The following is a 22,791-nucleotide window of genomic DNA, read 5'->3' as shown; positions in this document are numbered from 1 at the left end:
TTTTGTGTCATGGCTTAAGTTGTGTATGGATTGGCAACACTATGTTATTAAATTGTTTGACTAAAATTTTATTATAATGAGTTGTGAAATTTGTGAAAAGAAATCGTGAATTATTTGAACTGTGAATTGTTAATAAATTTTTTACATTACGCATTTTACATTTTATTGTGCACCACTGAGTATTTTTATACTCAGCGATAGTTTCTTTTGCTGTTGCAATAGAGGCAAGGAGAAAGCAGCAGAGTAAGTTGCTGAATTGTTGGGGACTATAGAGAGACTTTTATACGGGTATTTAATTATACCCTTGTAATTATTTGATGTAAATAATTTTGGAGTCATATGTATTATTGTAACTGAGCAGGTGTACAGTCAATGTGTAATAATATTGTCTTTTGGATTTTGATGTTTGTAAATTTAAATACACCTGTAAATTACTTATTTTGAATGCATTGTGTATAACTTATTTTGGAAAATTTGGGATAACAATCTTATTTTGAATTGTGGAGATGGATGGGATTTGTGTTGAATTGAGTTTTGGTGGTTGATTTGGTGAAGTATAATATTATTGGAAGTGTTTTTCCTACAGGTAAAATTTTTTGTTTTTGCAAATACTGTCGGCACTCTGCCGAAATTTTTTCAGAATTTTCAAAAAAATAAAATGGACAACAATTTTAACTAGCTTTTAATCTTCAATTAAATTTTTTTAGTTCTTACAAAAAATGCTCACCACTTCCAAAAAGTAAGAAAATGGTTTCAAAATCCCTTATAGTGTACTTAATGAGTTATTGGTAAGTGAAGTTCGGTAGTTCATTAGGTATTCTACGGGATCATGTTATGTCTTACAGAGGGGTAAGGTGTGACAGGGAATGATATTGTTTTGATGGTCATGTTAAGAAGGAGATATAGGAAGAATCATCCATGATTAATGGCCTGTGTTCCATAAAATGAGTAGTAAGTTAGTACTATAGTATAATACTATATAGTGGATGTGTTGGTGAAAACTAATCGCAGAGTTAGAATTTTGAAAGTAATTGAGTTAGCAATCAAGTTAGGATTAAGAAATAATAAAAAGGTGTATTTTCATATTCCTGAAGTAGAAGAGTTTATCTTTGATGATGATAAGAATGTAGCTCCATACAATCTAGTGTCAGCCATAAGTGCCAAAAAGATGTTAAGGTGTGGCTGTCAAGGTTATGTGGCACTAGTGAGGGACACATCTGTTGAAGGTACTTTGTGAAAAATGTACCTGTTGTTAGGAAATTTATAAATGTTTTTCCTGAGGAGCTTACTAGGATGCCACCTGATAGGAAGATTGAATTCTGTATAGATACTATGCCAAGTACAAATCCCATTCTGTACCACCCTATAGGATGGCGCTAACGGAGTTAAAAGAATTGCAAGAACAACTGTAGGAGCTTCTGAATAAGGGTTTTATCCAGCCAAGCATATCACCTTAGGGTGCTCCTGTTTTGTTTGTAGGAAAGAAGGATGGGTCATTGAGGTTGTGCATTGACCATAGACAAGCTGAATAAGGTGACAGTTAAGAATAAGTATCCGTTCCCTTGGATTGATGACTTGTTTAACTAGCTGCAAGGAGTAAGATACTTCTCTAAGATAGACCTATGATCAGGCTATCATTAGTTGAGAATAAGGAGTGAAGATGTGCTAAAAATATCATTCATGACTAGATATGGTCATTATGAGTTCTTGATGATATTGTTTGGACTCATTAATGCACCAGCAGCCTTTATGGATCTAATGAACAAGGTGTTTAGACCATTCCTGGATCACTTTGTCATTATTTTCATAGATGACATTTTAATATATTCCCGGACTGAGAAAGAATATGCTTGCATTTAAGTATGGTGTTATAGACCTTAAGGAAGCATAAACTATATGCTAAGTTTTCGAAATGTGAGTTCTCACTGGAAAGTATTTCATTCTTATGACATGTGGTCTTAAGTGAAGGCATTCAAGTGGATCCAAAGAAAATTAAAGCAAGAACTAATTGGCTTAGGCCTACTATAGTCACCGAAGTGCGAAGTTTTCTAGGCATAGCAGGTTATTACAGACGCTTTGTACAGATCTTCTTCAGAATTATAGCTCGTATGACATGGTTGACTAGAAAGAATGTCCTATTTTTTTGGTCAAACGAGTGTGAGAAAAGCTTCTAAAAGCTTAAGGACTACTTAATTTCAGCTCCTGTGTTAACTTTGCTTGTGAGTGGAGAAGAGTATAGAATATACTGTGCTGCTTCCAGAGTTGAATTAGGGTATATTTTGATGCAGCATGGTAAAGTGGTGGCTTATGCTTCTAGAGAGTTAAAGAAGTACGAGCATAATTACCCCACTAATGATTTGAAAATAGCAGCTGTTGTCTTTGCACTAAAAATTTAGAGGTACTACTTGTATGGTAAAGCGTGCAAGATATACACCAATTGGAGCTTCTGAAGGATTATGATTGCACTATCTAGTACTACCCAGGTAAAGGAAATATGATGGCAGATGCTTTGAGTAGGAAGTCTTCTGGTAGCTTGGCACATATAACAACAGAGAGAAGACCATTAATACAAGAGTTGCATAAATTAATGAATTAGGATTTAATGCTGGATACAATTGCTTTGTGTGCACTTTTGGCACATTTCATAGTATGGCCGGATCTATAAGACAGAATTAGAGTTTCCTAGCACAGGGACCCACAATAATGTGAATTATGGAAAGGGTGCAATAGGGAAAAGATTGTAAATTTGGATTTGATCGAGATGGTACTCTTATACAAGGCTCTAGGGTATGTGTGCCAGATGTGGACAACCTAAGAAATGAAATTATGAAAGAGGCACACTATACACCTTACAGTGTTCACCTAAGACATATAAAGATGAACCATAATGTGAAGAATAGGTACTAGTGGAATGGTTTGAAGGGAGACATAGCAGACTTTGTGTTTGAGTGCCTAGCTTATCAAAAAATAAAGTTTGAGCCTCAGAGGCCATCAAGGAAGTTGCAGGAGATCCCCGTCCTAGAGTGAAAGTGAAAAATGATCACTATGGACTTCATGACTGGGTTGCCTTATACTACTAGAGGGTATGATTTTATACGGGTGATTGTGGATCGTCTAACCAAGTTAGCTCACTTTTTGGCTGTACAAACCACTTATTTTGTTACTCAGTGTACAGGATTGTACATATGTGAGATAGTCAAATTGCATGGGATTTTTGCTTTCATAATATCTTATATAGGGCCCCAATTCATTTCTCGATTTTGGAGAAAACTTCAGAAAGAACTTGGCAGATAGCTGAATTTTAGTATGACTTTCTATCCATAGACAGATAGACAGCCTGAAAGAATAATTTAGACATTGGAGGATATGCTTCGTATGTGTAACATGGATTTTAGAAGTCAATGAGATGATTAGCTACCATTAGTGGAGTTTGCTTATGATAACAGCTATCATTCTAGTATTGGAATGAGATCTTATGAGGCATTATATGGCAGGAAGTATAGGTCCCTCTGTGTCGGAAAGAAGTTAGAAAGGTGAAAGTACATGATTTAGATTTGATGCAGTACACTTCAAAGATTGTTCCTTTAATCAGAGAACATTTAAAGATAGTTTTCAGCAGGCAAGGAGTTATGCAGATCCAAGGAAGAAAGATGTAGAATTTGCGGTGGGTGATCATGTATTCTTAAAGGTCTCTTCTATGAAAGGAGTTATGAGATTTGGAAAGAAAGGTAAGCTAGCACCCTGTTACATTGGACCTTTTGAGATTATGGACAGAGTATGAGCAGTTGCTTATCAGTTGGAGTTGCCACCAAACATTTCTCATATCTACCCAGTGTTCCATATTTCCATGCTTAGGAAATATGTTCCCCTTCTCATGTGCTGCAACCAGACATCATGAAGTTAAATGAGAACTTGACTTTTGAGGAACAACCAGTGGCCATAATGGATTATTATATGAGGTAGCTTTGGTCAAAATAGATCTCTATGGTTAAAGTCCTATGAAAAAGTCAATCTGTAGAGGAATATACCTTGGAGGTAGAGTGGGATATGCACAATAAGTATCCATACTTATTTAGGAGGTAACTCAGTATATTTATTTTGCCTTGTATAAAAATTTGATGATGAATTTTCTATAAGGAGGAAAGAATGCAACGTCTTGAATTTTTAAATAATTAATTTATGTGGAAATTGGATGGTTTAACAAGCCCAGGAGGGGCATTGTGTAGTTATTATGTTATGGGCCTGAAGCCTTTTGGATTAAGAAGTGTTAGTTGGGTTATTTTGCAGGTTGTGTAAGTTCTAGGTACAAAAAAAACTCTGCTAGATTTTTGGCATAAACCTAGGGTGTCTTAGGCTCTTTAGTTCTTTATTTTGAGTTAATATTGATAAGTTTCTTGAATATGATTGTTTAGGTAATCTAAGTCAACCTTCCTCATCTTCTCAGCTGCCCCAGTGACATTTAGATAATCTGTTAGTAGATATTGATTTTATTTATAATTTCAATATTATTATTGTATATTTAAGACATACTCATGCATTCACTTACACACACACACACACACACACACACACACACACATATATATATATATATATATATATATATATATATATATATATATATATATATATATATATATATATATATATGTAGTTAAATGCTAGACACGCCCTTATGTTACATATTTTATTGATGAAATTATTATGAATGTCGCCTTAAGATAATTTGGAGCTGTGTGTGTATATTTGCGTGCATGCGATGTGGATATGGATATGAGTAGGACGGATAATCGCGGCTGGAGCTTGACTCATTTGGACTCGATCCTTATATATGGATAAGTCGGGGTGAGTACGACTTTGAGTTGATCTCGCTGACCCCTGCACTTAGATTATTAAGAGAAAGTCCGGCTTGAGATGACTGATGCATACATTTTGTATAGTCATTTAGGTCTAATTTTATAACCATTTTTATTTGATTATTAGCCATTTTTAGCTAATTTCATTAGTTAATTAGTTAGTTTTTCATAGTTGTCAATTTTGCATTAATTTGTAATTTTTACTTTGTTTTGTAGGAAAAATGGTGTTTTTGAAGGACTGAAGAGAATTTTGCCATTGAGGAGTGTCTTCTACAGCCAAAGATGTCAAAAATAGGTTTTCAAGCTGAATTATGCATTGACCAAACTGTGCATAACTTGCCGCATAAGCTATGCAGATCTGCATAAGGAGAAAGATCACTGTTCAGAACCAAATTAAATGTGCATAAGGAGACAAAGATAGCTTATGCACATTCTCACCTCCCTTATGCACCTTCACGGAATTGTGCATAACCTATGCACCAAGTCATGCATTTCGCATAAGTGACTCAAAACCAGCTAAAATCAGATAAGGGATCGCATAACTTATGCGATCCACTTATGCATCCCATAAAGAGTTCATTAATGAGCTGGCAGAAGATTCCCTCAATTAATTCCTCCTAGAACATACTATTTTAGGGCTCCATGTCAGAAAAATGCTATAAATAGTCCCATTTTCCCATTTTAGAGGGGGACACAAGGAGAAAAGAAGAAGAGGAGAAGAGAGGCAGAATTTGAGGAGTCATTTTCACCTTCCACACCATTTTTAACCAAGATTTGCAGATTTCTTTCTTTCCTTACACTTTTCTACATTCCTAGTGTTTAATTTCTTACTTCTTAGCTTAGATTAAAGCTTTATTTCCATTTAAACTCATCATATCTTGTAAGCATTATGGATAGTGAGTAGTTTACTTTTGATTCTGGAGTAAGGGTTGTAATATTTGAGATATTTTGTGGATTTTGATTGGGTAATCCATATTTTGTGGTCTTAATGAGTTTTATTCATTTCTTGTATGCTAAATGACATGCTTAGTGTAGGATCCCATTAAGTGATGTTCTTAATCCATGGTTGAAGCACCGAAAGGAGAAGGCCTTGTGATAGATAATCAAGAAATTGGACTTAATTAACTTAGACCTAGAAATAGGCTAAGGATTAAGAGGATTAATAGATTAATTAAAGAACTTAATGGGTCTTAATTAATTCTAACTCCACGAAAGTAGGATTAGTTTGATTAAGGCACTCTTTGTCTCACTCGAAAGAGAATTCAAAGGATTTAAGAATTAATTTCCTTAAAACCCATAAATTTCATAAGATTGGATAACCAATTTAAAATCCCAAAATAGCTCGAATATGAAATCCCGAACTCCGGAATCACCTTTTTACCATTGTTAATTTCTAATCGAATTTAATTACTTGCCATTTTAAATCTTGCCATATTTAAACTTGCTTATTTCAATTTGATGCAATTTTAGTTTAATTAATACATTAATGCATAGAATATAAATTTTGCGCATATAGATTTCACATTCTCAATACCCATTAATTCATTACTTTAATCTCATAAATATTTCAATTTACTCAACTTTTTATATCAAGAATTCAATCATTAACATAACTCCTCGTGGGATCGATATCTTTTCTATACTACTTGTACGACCCATGCACTTGCGGTTGGGACGCATCAAGTTTTTGGCGCCGTTGCCGGGGAGTTGTTTGTTTAAGATTGAAATCTTGATTATTTTAGTTGTTTTTAGTTTTATTTTTGTAATATTTTCATTTTGTGTTTGTTTGTTCTTTTTCAGGTACTTTTAACCTTTTATGAGAAGAGCTAGAAGCACAACTGACACATCCTTATTGTTCAATCCTGAAATTGAAAAGTTTTGTAAAGCCAACAAGAAAGAAACCAGAAGAAGGAAAGAAGCTTTGAGAGAGACTGAATTAGAAGCAAACATGGCTGATGAAAGAATTAGAATTGGTGTTGGTAATGCTGGAAATTGTCAAAACAATGAAAATGAAGCCCAAGGGGAAGAAGTTGTTAATGCAAACGTGCCTAGGGGAAGTATGATGGATCATGCTTTTCCACGTTTTGATGACTTGAGAGAGAGCATAGCAAGACCAAGGATTGATGCAAATAGTTACAAGATGGATTTTGGAGTTCTTCAAATGATTCAAAATTCTCAATTTGGAGGACACCCTTCTGAAAATCCACACACACACCTGAAGAAATTTGCTATGATTTGTGACATGCAAAAACAACCTGGAGTGTCTGATGATGCAGCAAGATTGAAGCTATTCTCGTTCTCTTTGAAAGATAGAGCTTTGGATTGGCTTGATTCTTTACCTCACAACTCCATTACAAATTGGGAGCAACTCACTGATGCATTTCTTGCACAATATTTTCCACCTGGAAAAACTCAAGAGTTGAGGAATCAAATGACACTCAGACCAAGAGAAGATGAAACTCTCTATGAGTCATGGATGAGATGGAAGGAATTAGAGAGATTATGCCCACATCATGCCATTCCAAAATGGATGATAAATCAGAATTTTTACACAAATGTCACTCCTGCAATTAGAGGGATTATTGATGCTCAAACAGGAGGAGAATTTATTATAAAGCATGAAGATGAAGCTTATGAGCTATTGGAGAAAATTGCAAAGAATACTCATCTTTGGAGTAGTCCAAGAGGACCAGCTCCAACTCAGAAGAGACAAGCTGCTGGAATGTATGATCTTGACCCATTCAACATGATTAATGCAAAGTTTGATGCACTTACAAATGTCCTTGCTAAGAAGATGGAAGACTTGAGTATGTTGGTTAGTTCAACATCATCATCTGGAAGTTCACAACAAGTGGCTTATGCAGAGGAAACAACCAGCTGTGGAATAGATTATGGAGAACAAGCAGCATATGTTGGTAATTATGGAAATAAGCAAATGGGGAATCCTTATTCTCAAACTTACAATCCAAATTGGAGGAATCATCCCAACTTTTCATGGGGAAATCAGCAAAGTCAAGTTCCAAATCAGAATTTTCAACCACAACAGCAAAGTCAAGTTCCATATCAGCAAAATAGGCAACCATTGCCTAATTTTCAGCAGAAAAATATGAACCCTCCACCAAAACAGCAAGAACGAAATTCCACCACTGAAGCTTTATTGCAACAGATTCTTGCCAACCAAAATAAGCATGATGAGGAGATGAGAGAGGTGAAAGCAAGGCTGGAACAGATGCAAACACACAACAGAATGCTGGAAAACCAGATTGCACAACAAGCATCCTCCTCAAGTGCTAAGTCTTTTGGAAAGCTTCCAAGTCAACCAGAAAATCCAAGAGAGCAGTGTCAAGCTATTACTTTAAGAAGTGGAAAAGTTATAAATGATGAGAAGAGTGAAAATGATGAGAAGAGAGAAAATGAGAAAAATACTGATGAGAGTGAAAAACAAGAGAGTGCAGAAAAATGTAAGGAGAAATTTGAAGAAAAAGAAGAGAAGTATATACCTCCTGAGCCCTACAAGCCACAACTTCCCTTTCCACAAAGATTTCACAAAGCCAAGCTTGATAGGCAATTTGGGAAGTTCTTAGAGGTTTTGAAGAAACTTTACATAAATGTGCCTTTTGTTGATGCTCTTTCACAAATGCCCTCTTATGCAAAATTCTTGAAAGAAATTCTCTCAAACAAGAGGAAACTTGAAGATGATGAAACTGTAGCCTTGACAGAAGAATGTAGTGCTATCCTTCAGAGGAAACTTCCCCCAAAGCTCAAGGATCCAGGGAGTTTTTCAATTCCATGCCACATTGGAGAGTCTTGTTCTACAAAAGCCTTATGTGATTTAGGGGCTAGTGTTAGCCTTATGCCCCTCTCCATCTATGAGAAGCTCAACATGGGAGACCTAAAGCCAACCCACATTTCTCTTCAGTTAGCTGACAGATCAATCAAGTATCCTAAAGGGATTTTGGAGAATGTACCTCTGAAGGTTGGGAAGTTCTACATACCTGTTGACTTTGTCATCTTGGACATGGAGGAAGATTTTAATATTCCAATTATCTTGGGAAGGCCTTTTCTAGCTATAGCAGGAGTATTGATTGATGTTAAGGGAGAAAAGCTGACTCTTAGGGTTGGTGAAGAGCAATTAATTTTCAATATTAATAACTCTATGAAGAAGCATCATTCTGAAGCTGATACTTGCTTGAGAGTTGATATTATTGATGAGCTGGTTGAAGAACATTTCAGGAAGAAATATCCAGAAGATCCACTTGAAAATTGTTTGGTTCATGGAGGAGGCATAGATTATGACAACCCTCATGTAGCTGCATATGCTCAACACTTAGAGGGAAATCCACCATTCATTTCTGCTCCAGTTTTTCAACTCACACAAAAGGAAAAAGCTGAATCTAAGCAACCATCATTCAAGGAAGAAGATGCACCTAAGGTAGAACTTAAGCAACTTCCTTCTCAGCTCAGGTATGAATTTCTTGGCACTAATAACACTTATCCAGTAATTGTAAATGCAAACTTGAGTGCCTTAGAGGCTGATAAGTTGTTAAGAGTGTTGAGAAAATTTAGGAAAGTTTTGGGATACACCATAGATGACATTAAGGGAATAAGCCCACACTTTTGCATGCATAGAATCATTTTGGAAGAAAATTGTAAGCCATCTATTGAACATCAGAGAAGGTTGAACCCAAATATGAAAGAAGTTGTTAAAAAGGAAATTTTGAAGTTGCTTGATGCAGGGATCATATATCCCATCTCGCATAAGACTTTGGGTGAGCCCAAGACATGTTGTCCCAAAAAGGGTGGAATGACATGGTAAAAAATGAAAATAATGAATTAATTCCCACTAGAACGGTGACTAGTTGGCGAATGTGCATAGATTACAGAAAATTAAATGTTGCCACTAGAAAAGATCATTTTCCACTTCCCTTCATTGATCAAATGTTGGAAAGAATAGCTAGGCATTCTTACTTTTGCTATTTAGATGGATATTCAGGTTTTTTTCAAATCCCTATCCATCCAAATGATCAAGAGAAAACCACTTTTACTTGTCCATATGGAACCTTTGCTTATAGAAGGATGCCATTTGGGTTGTGTAATGCACCAGCCACTTTTCAAAGGTGCATGATGGCAATCTTCTCAGATTTCATTGAAGACATAATGGAGGTTTTTATGGACGATTTTTCTGTGTATGGATCTTCATTTGATATATGCTTGGCTAACCTTTCTAAAATTTTGCAAATGATGTGCGAATCGACCTTGTGTTAAATCGGGAAAAGTGTCATTTCATGGTTCAGAAGGGATAGTACTTGGACATTTGGTGTCTAACAGAGGAATAGAGGTTGATAAAGCCAAAGTTGAAGTGATAGAAAAGATGGCTCCTCCTACCAATGTCAAAGGAATTCAAGTTTTCTAGGACATGCCGGTTCTCTGACGCTTTATCAAGGATTTTTCTAAAATAGCTAAACCTTTGTCTAATTTGTTAAGTAATGATACACAATTTTTATTTGACCAAGAGTGTTTGGATGCCTTTTGCGAGTTGAAGCAAGCTCTTATCATCGCACCAATCATGCAACCACCGATTGGAGCCTACCTTTTGAAATTATGTGTGATGCTAGCAACTATGCAATTGGGGCTGTTCTTGGTCAAAGAAAGGACAAAAAGGCTTATGCTATTTATTATGCTAGTAGAACACTGGATGAGGCTCAAACAAATTATGCAACAACTGAAAAGGAATTTTTAGCAATTGTCTTTGCATTGGAAAAGTTCAGACCTTACATTATAGACTCAAAGGTGGTTATATTTTCAGATCATGCAGCCATCAGGTATTTGCTCCGTAAAAAGGAGGCCAAACCTAGGCTCATTAGGTGGATTCTGATGCTACAAGAGTTTGATTTGGAGATTAGAGATAAGAAAGGAGCTGAAAATGTAGTTGCTGATAATCTTAGTAGGTTGAAATTGGATGGTGAAGAATTGGATGAAATCCCTATTGATGAGTTTTTCTTGGATGAACAACTTTTCTCTCTTGTTGCTAAATTACCTTGGTATGCAGACTTTGTGAATTATCTATCTTGTGGAGTTTTACCCCTAGGAATGACATGGTAACAAAGGAAAAAGTTTATGCATGAAGTAAAATTTTATAGATGGGATGATCCCTTACTCTTTAGGAGATGTTGTGATGGTCTAATTAGAAGATGTATTCCTGAAGAGGAGGTTCAGAGTATTTTGCATCATTGCCATGCTTCTGATTATGGAGGTCATTTTGGCATCTCTAAGACAGCTAGTAAAATTTTGCAAGCTGGTTTCTTTTGGCCAAATCTTTTTAAGGATGTGAGGAAATTTGTGTTGAATTGTGATAAATGTCAAAGGAGTGGCAATTTGTCAAAAAGAGATCAAATGCCCCTAAATAATATTCTTGAAGTGGAATTATTTGATGTTTGGGGAATAGATTTTATGGGGCCATTCCCTCCTTCATATGGTAATAGATACATCTTAGTTGGGGTTGACTATGTGTCAAAGTGGGTGGAAGCTATTGCAACTCCAACTAATGATGCCAAAGTGGTAGTGAAATTTTTGAAGAAATTTGTCTTGAGCAGATTTGGAGCTCCTAGGGCTATAATTAGTGATGGGGGTTCCCATTTTTGTAATAAGCAATTTGAGAGCTTAATGAGGAAGTATGGTGTAGTGCACAAGATAGCTACCCCATACCACCCTCAAACTTCAGGACAAGTTGAAATTTCTAACAGAGAGCTCAAGCATATTTTGGAGAAAACAGTGAACAATTCTCGGAAAGATTGGTCTATCAAACTAGATGATGCTTTATGGGCATATAGGACTGCCTACAAAACCCCTATAGGAACTACTCCCTTTAGGTTGGTGTATGGTAAGTCTTGTCATTTACCTGTGGAGCTAGAACATAGAGCATATTGGGCCATTCAGACCTTGAATTTTGATCTTAAGCAAGCTGGTGAGAAAAAGGTTGTTACAACTTAATGAGCTTGAGGAATTGAGGATGGATGCTTATGAAAGTGCCCGTATTTACAAAGAAAGAACTAAAGTTTGGCATGATAAGCATCTGAGGAAAAAGGAATTCAAATAAGGTGATTTAGTTTTGTTGTTCAACTCAAGATTGAAATTGTTCCCTGGAAAACTTAAGTCAAGGTGGACTGGTCCATATAGAGTTTCTAAGGTTTTCCCATATGGAGCAATAGAAATTTGGAGTGAAAAATCTGGGAATTTTAAGGTCAATGGGCATAGATTGAAACATTACATAACTGGAGACCCAATAATAGGAGCAAGCTGTTACAAGCTTTCCAATCCCTCACCTCTTTTCAGTAAAATTCATGAAGAGTCCAGCTAAGGACTATAAATTAGCCCTCTTGGGAGGCATCCCAAGTCCTTTTATTTTGCTTTTGTTGATTTACTTTCATTTTCATTAATTTTGTTTTTATCTTAAATTTCCTCAAATTCAATTTTTGACATTATTAAATCTTGTCCCTTGTAGATGTATATCAATGAAGAAAGGCTGGTGAACTATTGGGAGTCGTAACTGTTTATGCAGAGGAAAAATGCAATCTGCAGAAAAGGAAAAGTCTGCAGCAGATAGATTCTGTCCTTGAGCTGCAATCTGGTTTACGCAGAGAGGAAGAAGAAATTCTGCAGCAAAGAGGGTGTTTGCAGCAGATGGCTTGTGTTTTTGGTGAGGTTGGGTGTGAGACTTTTAAGTATGTGTGATTTTAATCTTAATATGGTGGTAAGTGAGTCATTTTTGCAGTTTTGAGCTTCTTTGGGTTGTAGGATTCAAGGTAAAAATGCTGCATTTTCTTGGCAAAACTTGGAGACTTCATTTCATCATTTGTGGTTAGATGCAACTTCATGCAAATTTTATGGAGTTTTATGTGCTAAATGTTGATTTGCAGAATTTGTCTTAAAATGGCATAGTTCTCAAAGGTCTTTTATGTAGGATCCATTTTTACATGCTTGTGTGATGCCTTTTTTATATACTTTGTATATATTGATGTGTTTTTGGTGAAACTTCTCATGGTTTATGCTTCATGGAATTATATTTCCTCATTCTAGGGTATTTTTCACACTTGCAATCCATGTTCTATTGCATTCTTGATCTTGCTAACTTGTGCATAAACAACTACATAGCTTATGCAATCCTGCATAACCACAATTCTTGTCATTTTCCACCTTTATTGCAAGTGCATAAGGAGAGTGCATAGCTTATGCACTTCTGCATAACCTCATTTTGTCAAATTTCATATCTGTCAAAACTTGCATAAGGTGAGTGCATGACTTATGCACATTTGCACAACTTCAAATTCTGCATTTTCTCTCTCTGGAAATGCATAAGCAGAGTGCATAACCTATGCACTTCTGCATAACCAAAAACTCTGAATTTCCAATTCTGCCGAGGGGTGCATAAGCAGAGTGCATAACCTATGCACTTCTGCATGACCAGAAACCCAGAAAAATCAAACTTGCCGAGGGGTGCATAAGCAGAGTGCATAACCTATGCACTTCTGCATGACCAGAAACCCAGAAAAACCAAAGTTGCCGAGACCTGCATAAGCAGAGTGCATAACTTATGCACAACTGCATGACCTAATTCTCTGAAACTCAAAACCCACCGAAGAGTGCATAAGCAGAGTGCATGACTTATGCACATCTGCATGACCACCAACCCAAAATTCCAAAAATTGCCGAACAGTGCATGAGCAGAGTGCATAACCTATGCACTTCTGCATGACCCGATTTTCTGAACAACCACTTCTGCCGAGAGATGCATAAGGGGAGTGCATAACTTATGCACTCCCGCATGACTTCGCTCCTCAAAATTTCAAGGGTCACCGAAACTTGCATAAGGAAGCTGCATGACCTATGCACAACTGCATGACCACCAACCCAAGATTTCAATACCTGCCGAAACATGCATAAGGACAGTGCATGACTTATGCACTTGTGCATAAGCCATTTCTCTGAAGTTTAAATCATTCTGAAACATGTATAAAAGAGTGCACAGGTTATGCATAAATCATTTTCCCCTTATGCAGTCTCTTACAAACCCGATTCAAATTCATTTTCGGCAAACAAAAATCCCCACCTCCACTTCCCGCCTCTTCACCCCACGACCGTCCTTCAACCTCCATTCCTTCCGGCATTCTCACCGTCTCTATCCCGTCTTCTCCACTAGCACTTTCATCACGTAAACCCTAAATTTCCCCCTACATTTTCATTTCCCCCTTATCTCTTCCATCTTCTCCATCGGCAATGGAGTCCCCTCCCCATTCCCGTCCACCTTCTCCTCTCGAAATCTCTCCATTGTCATCGATACCCCCTAATCCCAATTCTCCTCCACAAGCGACACCCCCACCACCTCCCCCAACCACATACAAATGCAAAATCCGGTCCAAATCTGTGCGACCCATGTCCTCTGCTCCTCCTCTGTCCAAACACAAAGACCCACCCACCCCATTGTCGGAACCGCCTCCCAAAAAGCCAAAAGCTCCAGCCTCTACACCCTCTTCCAGCAAAAAGACAATTTCGGCAACCTCATTTGTATCAAAGCTACCCTGGCCTCTCCCTGATACGATTCAAAAAGCAGCTTTTAAGCGCCTTAAGGATAGGAAGGTACAACCCACTAGGTATATATCTGCTGATGCTTTACAATCTCTTGGATTATTTGACAATGTAGTTGCATATCTTGATGGTATGGGTTGGACTGAATTTGTGCATAAGCAAGAGATAGTTTATCCAATTCTAGTTTTGGAGTTTATTTCTTCATTCTCTGCTACCCTCAACTTGCATGATGTAGACCATAAACCAATTATGAAATTTAGATGCTTGGGGCAAAATAGAGAACTGTCATTGGACCAATTTCATAGCATTTTTGGTTTTGCTATTGATGGGTTATTTAGAGTACCACATACTGGAGTGGAGGTAGCCAACAAGGGCATTTGGAATGCTGCCCAATTTTGGAGAATCATAACAAACCAACCTCAAACTTTCTCTGCTGGAAGATCAAAAACATCCCAAATACTAGACCCTGCACTTAGGTTTATTCATAGGCTGATGGCTAGCACCATATTGGGCAGAGGGACTAGTTCTGGTGCTGTGGGAAAATCTGAACTATTTATGTTATGGTGTGCATTTCACAAAGTTAAGGTATCTCCTGGTTATTTCTTTTGTGAACATGTGCTGCATATTGCCACCAAATCCATAGGTGACATTGTTTTGGGTGGGCTCATCACTGTCATAGCCAAGCATTTTGGTTTTAATCCTGCAGAGCACTCAATACCAGCACTTGAGGACACTTCATATTTTGATACTACACATTTAACCAAAACAGGGTTCAATTTGTCATATTTTGATTCTGCCCACCCTGCAGCAGAAACTGAGCCTATTGCACAACCAGAAACCCAACCTTTCACATCAGTCCCACAGCACCCTACTACACCTACCCCACCCCCTCAGCCTACTCAGGACATTCCAGCTACCTCTGCTCAGCCCATACCTCCTACAGCTGAACTTTCCTCATCCACAGCACCTCCTACATTCAACACTAAAGCCTTATTCACCTATCTTGAAAGGCTTAGTGATGATATATTCTTTGTGGATAGGAAGCTTGACACTGGTCTTGATACACTCAAGGATCGTCATGATCAACTATTTGACCTTGTCATGGAAACCAGGGACAAACAGAAAGAACTGAAGGAGATGGTGAAGCAACTCATGATCTTTTTGGGCATGCCACCCCCACCTCCATCACCTCCTCCAGCACCATCTTTTCGACAGTCGGCAACAGCCACCAGCCCCTTAGCAACATCCTTGGACAAGGGCAAGACAATAGAACTAGATTAGTGTTTGTTTTACTTTTGTTCCAACTTGTAGGACTTTTCCTTTGTAAATATGTTCAAACATTTATAGTTTGTTTTGGATTATGTTTGTTAGTTCTGAATTAGTTTGTTTTAAATTCTGTTTTTCTTGAAGTTTTATTGGATAGCTATTACATTAGTCTTCTTTGATTTTTATTGCACTTCTTACCCTTTTGTACATATTTGCCCATACTCTGCATATATTTTAATGCTTCTACTGCTGGTTGTGCATTTCCCCTTGCCAATCCTCATGCAGCAACTTTTGTATACACTGCACAGGCTATGAATTTCTTTATGCAAATATTTTGCATAGCCTGTGCAACTCTTTCTGCTACTTCTGCAGAACTGCACAGGTTGTATTCCCCTTATGCAACTGTCCTACATAGCCTATGCAACATATATTGCCTCTTATGCAGCACCGCATGGCTTATGCACCTTACCTATGCACATGCTCTGGACAACACTTAACTCTGCATAACCTGTGCAGCTTCTTATGCATCCCTTTATCTTGAATTCTCATACCAGGTAACTCTTTCTTTTTTCTCTTAATTTTTACAATTCCTGGTCAATATTATTTGCTTTGAGTTTTGGTTATCTGCTGCTTGCGACATTGAGGACAATGTCCAATTTTGGGTTTGGGGGTGCACATTTTGATTTTTGGCTTTATTTTTCACATTTTGAGTATAGGAGCATCTCATTCCATTCCATTTACATATATTGTAAATATTTTACATATACATCCATACACACACACACATTACACATTTACATACACATTATACATTACATTGCACACAAACATACAAATAGACTTCCTCCATTTAGTTAATACATTACTCATCTTAGGAATCATACACCATGCATTAAAATCTTTTGCCAAATCCCTTGAGTATTGAAAATGTGCCTATAAGAGTGATTTGACTCACCTTTTAGTTGGGTTTGTGGATTGAAAGTGTCCTAAAAGGTGCAAGGTTTTGAAGTGTCTATCCCTTGCCTATATCTTCTTAGCCAAAAAGCCACCCAACTAGTCATTTGGAGATGGAAGTGTTTAGAAGGAATTATTGGATATAAGGTAGTCAAATGATGTCTCACCAATCCTAGAACAAATTTTCTAAACCTTTCAAGACGAAATACCAGCTTATACTTGAAAAGAGAAATGATTAGGCATTCTTTGATTTAAACCCTCTCATTTTAAACCTTTGGCCTTTTTCCTAATTAAAATTGACCTTTGAAAACCCCTTTGAGCCTTTTTATCCCTAATTTTTCTTGAAATCCTTATTGCTACCTAGCCAATGAACCAAACACTCCAACCCTTTTCATGAGAATAATATTGAATGTTAGGTACACTTTCTAAAAAAAAAAAAATACAATAAAAGGGAGAAGAAATGCTTGTCATCTTGTAAAAAGTGCTAGTATATGTGCTTTTCACTATTGCCATTCAAAATGAAAGAAATCCACCCAAAGTATTAAAAGAAATGAGTTTGGGGGTGGCAAATTCTACGGACAAGCATCAAAAGAAAATGCAAAATACAAGTCTAAAGTATCAAAATGTCCCTCCATTTTATGTGTCTTGTAAAATATGCTAGCACTTGACAATCCTCATTGTGTATTTCTTTCTCCTATATTAAAAAAAAAAAAGAGAAAAAGATTTAATAAGGTGTACCTTATGTTGTCAAAATTGAAAATATTCTCATGCTTTGAACCCTTTTTACCCATTTTTCTTCTTAGCCTCATTTTAAACCCCATGGCCTCATTACATCCCTAAAAAGACCTTTGATCTCTTGATAGTACTTGCTACATTAGTGGAGATAGGAGTAGGGAATTTGCCTATGGGATTGGAAAACTATTCATCTATTCATTCAATTCTATCATTCCATGTTGAGATACTTTGGTTATCAATTGTCCTAGAATTCTTTTTGAGCATGACTATCTCTTTTGATTTGTTGGTTTGGGGATTTTGAATGATAATTGACTTGATGGCTAAGCGGTGAAAGCTTGGATAAGCATTAGATTCTTTGCATTTTGAAGGATGGGTATATGGATTGCTGGTATGGCTGAAGGTGTGTTAAGTTACTTCAATTGATAATTTTCATAGCTCTTTGGATAAGGCACCCCTAAAAACTTTGCATCACATTCTAAAGTTTGCTTGAGGACAAGCAAAAGCTTGAGTTTGGGGGTATTTGATGCATACATTTTGCATAGTCATTTAGGTCTAATTTTATAACCATTTTTATTTGATTATTAGCCATTTTTAGCTAATTTCATTAGTTAATTAGTTAGTTTTTCATAGTTGTCAATTTTGCATTAATTTGTAATTTTTACTTTGTTTTGTAGGAAAAATGGTGTTTTTGAAGGACTGAAGAGAATTTTGCCATTGAGGAGTGTCTTCTACAGCCAAAGATGTCAAAAATAGGTTTTCAAGCTGAATTATGCATTGACCAAACTGTGCATAACTTGCCGCATAAGCTATGCAGATCTGCATAAGGAGAAAGATCACTGTTCCAGAACCAGCCGAAATGTGCATAAGGAGACAGCATAGCTTATGCACATTCTCACCTCCCTTATGCACCTTCACGGAATTGTGCATAACCTATGCACCAAGTCATGCAGTTTCGCATAAGTGACTCAGAACCAGCCGAAAACTGCATAAGGGACTGCATAACTTATGCAGTCCACTTATGCAGTCCCATAAAGAGTTCATTAATGAGCTGGCAGAAGATTCCCTCAATTAATTCCTCCTAGAACATACTATTTTAGGGCTCCATGTCAGAAAAATGCTATAAATAGTCCCATTTTCCCATTTTAGAGGGGGACACAAGGAGAAAAGAAGAAGAGGAGAAGAGAGGCAGAATTTGAGGAGTCATTTTCACCTTCCACACCATTTTTAACCAAGATTTGCAGATTTCTTTCTTTCCTTACACTTTTCTACATTCCTAGTGTTTAATTTCTTACTTCTTAGCTTAGATTAAAGCTTTATTTCCATTTAAACTCATCATATCTTGTAAGCATTATGGATAGTGAGTAGTTTACTTTTGATTCTGGAGTAAGGGTTGTAATATTTGAGATATTTTGTGGATTTTGATTGGGTAATCCATATTTTGTGGTCTTAATGAGTTTTATTCATTTCTTGTATGCTAAATGACATGCTTAGTGTAGGATCCCATTAAGTGATGTTCTTAATCCATGGTTGAAGCACCGAAAGGAGAAGGCCTTGTGATAGATAATCAAGAAATTGGACTTAATTAACTTAGACCTAGAAATAGGCTAAGGATTAAGAGGATTAACAGATTAATTAAAGAACTTAATGGGTCTTAATTAATTCTAACTCCACGAAAGTAGGATTAGTTTGATTAAGGCACTCTTTGTCTCACTCGAAAGGGAATTCAAAGGATTTAAGAATTAATTTCCTTAAAACCCATAAATTTCATAAGATTGGATAACCAATTTAAAATCCCAAAATAGCTCGAATATGAAATCCCGAACTCCGGAATCACCTTTTTACCATTGTTAATTTCTAATCGAATTTAATTACTTGCCATTTTAAATCTTGCCATATTTGAACTTGCTTATTTCAATTTGATGCAATTTTAGTTTAATTAATACATTAATGCATAGAATATAAATTTTGCACATATAGATTTCACATTCTCAATACCCATTAATTCATTACTTTAATCTCATAAATATTTCAATTTACTCAACTTTTTATATCAAGAATTCAATCATTAACACAACTCCTCGTGGGATCGATATCTTTTCTATACTACTTGTACGACCCGTGCACTTGCGGTTGGGACGCATCAATGACCTTGCTGATGGGTATTAAAATTCAGTGAGTTGTATAGGGGATCAGCTCTCTTATGTATATATGTTAATGTGACACATGAGTGTGTGAGTACTCCAAATTATCTTTTGTGCGAATATTGTTTGAATTGTTTGAAATTATGTGTGTATATTGCATTTCATACATAGGAATATGTTAGGTTTAGATAGTTCTAGAAATTTTATTTAAAAACAATATTTTACTCTATGAGTTGAACGTTCATCCTTGTTTAACTATTTTTCCTCAGATGACAGGTAAACTTGTTGAAAATAACCTGCTTTCTTTTTTCATAGGTTAAACAAAAAAAGTTTAGTTTACTTTTATTATCTTTTATTAAATTCTAGAACTCTTCATGTACCAGTAGTGCATTATCCTTATCTGAGATTATATTAACTAAACTTTTGGAGTTGTAACCTTATTTATGTGGAAATATTTGGATGAATGAGATATTCATTCCTTTGGATGAGGGAGCTGAGCTCCCATTTGATTATTTATCTGCTTTGAGGATTGTGAGGGTAAAATGAGCTCTCTATATTGTTGTTTTATTGGTTTACAGGTCGGGTGAGTTGAGGCTCCCCATTGGATAGTCCAATTTATAGCTGGACTCTATCTGTTTGATTTCTTGAAATTAGACTATATTTGTAAGTTTTATGGTTGGGCTAAAAATAGTTAGGCTTACTACGAGCTTCGGGAGCCTTATGTTGCCCCAAGTCTTAGTATCAGTTCTGCCCAGAAAATGGGTCGTGACATACCATATTAAGAAACTACTCTACCTAAAGACTTGTTGTGCATTGTGTAAGTGTATAAACTATAAAAAAAATAAAACAAATACACAAAATAATAATATTTATGTGGTTTACTCTCTTCATATAGGGTTACATCTATGGGCATGACATCTTCTACTATAATTAAATAATAAATTATTTATTATAAATTCAAACTATATTACCAATCAACCCAATTACACCCAATAGAACCATCACTAGTAAATACATTAATTAATCCCCTCAGTCTTCTCTAGACATAACTCGTTATATTTACTAATTTAACTACTATAATATAAATGGTGTTTTTAACTACATGGGCAAGAGCCCTCTCACCAATGGACAAGAATTCTTTCCTCTTGAATTTTACGTCCTTTTTCTACTTTAGGTTGAAACCTCTCTCTCTCCATGGGACTGTAATGGGCAAAAGTCCCTATCAATGGGCAAAGTCTTTCTCTACAATGGGCGACAGTCTCACTCTATGAGCTAAAATCCAAATAACTTTTATGTCATTCTCCTATTTATATTAGTAATTTTTTCAATCTTAATATGATTAGAAGTTCGACTTAATTTAGGAATAATACTAAAGCAACAGTTCTACTCTATATACAAAATATTTCTCCATCCTATTCAAATTAGAAAAATGTCTCTTCAAATCTCACTAAAATTTTAAGTAATAATTCTAACAAATCTATTGATGAGAACCTTAAGAATAATTTTGTATCTCTAACAGAAATTAATATTGTGTTTACACATTTTATTTCAATTTTTAAGATAATAAATATAATTTAACAATAATTTGGTATATATATGTTGCATAGTTCAAAGGAATCACAAATAAAAATAGAATTACAAAAGTCTTTTGAGGTTTTCTGCAATACATTTTGGTCTTATATAATTATTTCAAAATTAATAATTTTAATCCTCAAATATTATTACGATATATAATAACTCAACAACGTAATCTTGCTAATTTTAAATATTTGAAATATTTAGCTCTGGTGAATTGACTATTCGGTTTTGTGGGTAATCCTTTTCTTTGTTACTTAATTTAGTTTGGTGCTCTTTCCTCTTCATTTTGGCCTTCCTTAAGTAATCCTTTTCTTTGTTACTTAATTTAGTTTGGTGGTCTTTCCTCTTCACTTTGGCCTTCCTTAATTAGTATATCGTTTTCATATATAGCATGCTGAACCTTTTTTATTTGCTAATCATTCGCACTTTGCTACTTTCTCTTTCACTTGATTAATATTCTTTTATCGTAATACCAAGAAATTATTAACACCACATATATAAAATTACTCTGTTAAAAAATGATAAAATTTTCATTATAATTTCATTTTTCTAATATGGAGATAATATAAAATAACATTAGTAATTAATTCCAACTCAACACTATAAACGCTCTAATATCATTAAATCACAATTTAAAAAAAATTAAGCGGGTCAATTTTTTGATAAAATAGGAAAAATATTTCACTAATTGAAAATAAAGTATAAAAGTGAAGTACAAGTTGGTATATTATATTTCTTCATAAATAAAATTAATCACTTTTAATTAGGGGTGTTCGATTTAGGATTTGCCTAGGAACGGGAACCGAATCGAAATTTCGATACGGTTCTGGTTCGGTTCTTTATTATTTCGGTTTTAATTCGATATGGTTATTGATTTTTCGATTTCGATTTGGTTCGGTTCTCGATTCTTAAAATAATTTTATGTAATTATTTTCTTAAAAAGTTATACTCAAATTAGCATTTAAGTTTTGAATTAAGTTATTAATACATAATATATCATATAATATATCTTTTAGCTATACCTAAATTATATAATTTTTAATTATAAGGTACATATATAATTTAAGATTAAATATATTATATAATATACTACTATAAATATATCATATAATATATATTTTAACTATTTATTAATTATATAATATTTAACTATAAGATACAAATATAATTATGAATTAATATATATATATATATATATATATATATATATATATATATATATATATATATATATATATATAAAAGATAATAGAATATTTACAATTAAGAATGATAAGGTAATTTAATGTATTTATAACTAGAATTATTAAGAAAATATAGAAAAATAAAATATAATATTAAGTTGTATTTAGTTTGTAATTTTATATACATACATAAAAATATAAAATTATATTGAAAATATATAATACATCTAAAAAAAATATAGAAAAATATACATATAAATTCAGTTCTTAGTTCGGTTCCGCTTTGGTACAGTTCCGATTCGGTTTCAATACGGTTCCATTTTGGTTCTTGGTGAAGAGCCAGAACTAAACCAAAGTATCAAAATAAATTCAGTTAGGTACGATTCCTGTAGGTTCGATATGGTTTTTCGGTTCGGTTTAGTTGGATTCTTTCAAGAATCGTGCACAACCCTACTTTTAATAAAAATAATACAAATAATTTGAAAGATCTGACTG

Source organism: Hevea brasiliensis, chromosome 10 (assembly GCF_030052815.1).
Source record: "Hevea brasiliensis isolate MT/VB/25A 57/8 chromosome 10, ASM3005281v1, whole genome shotgun sequence".
NCBI lineage: Eukaryota > Viridiplantae > Streptophyta > Magnoliopsida > Malpighiales > Euphorbiaceae > Hevea > Hevea brasiliensis.
This window is presented reverse-complemented; position numbering follows the sequence as displayed.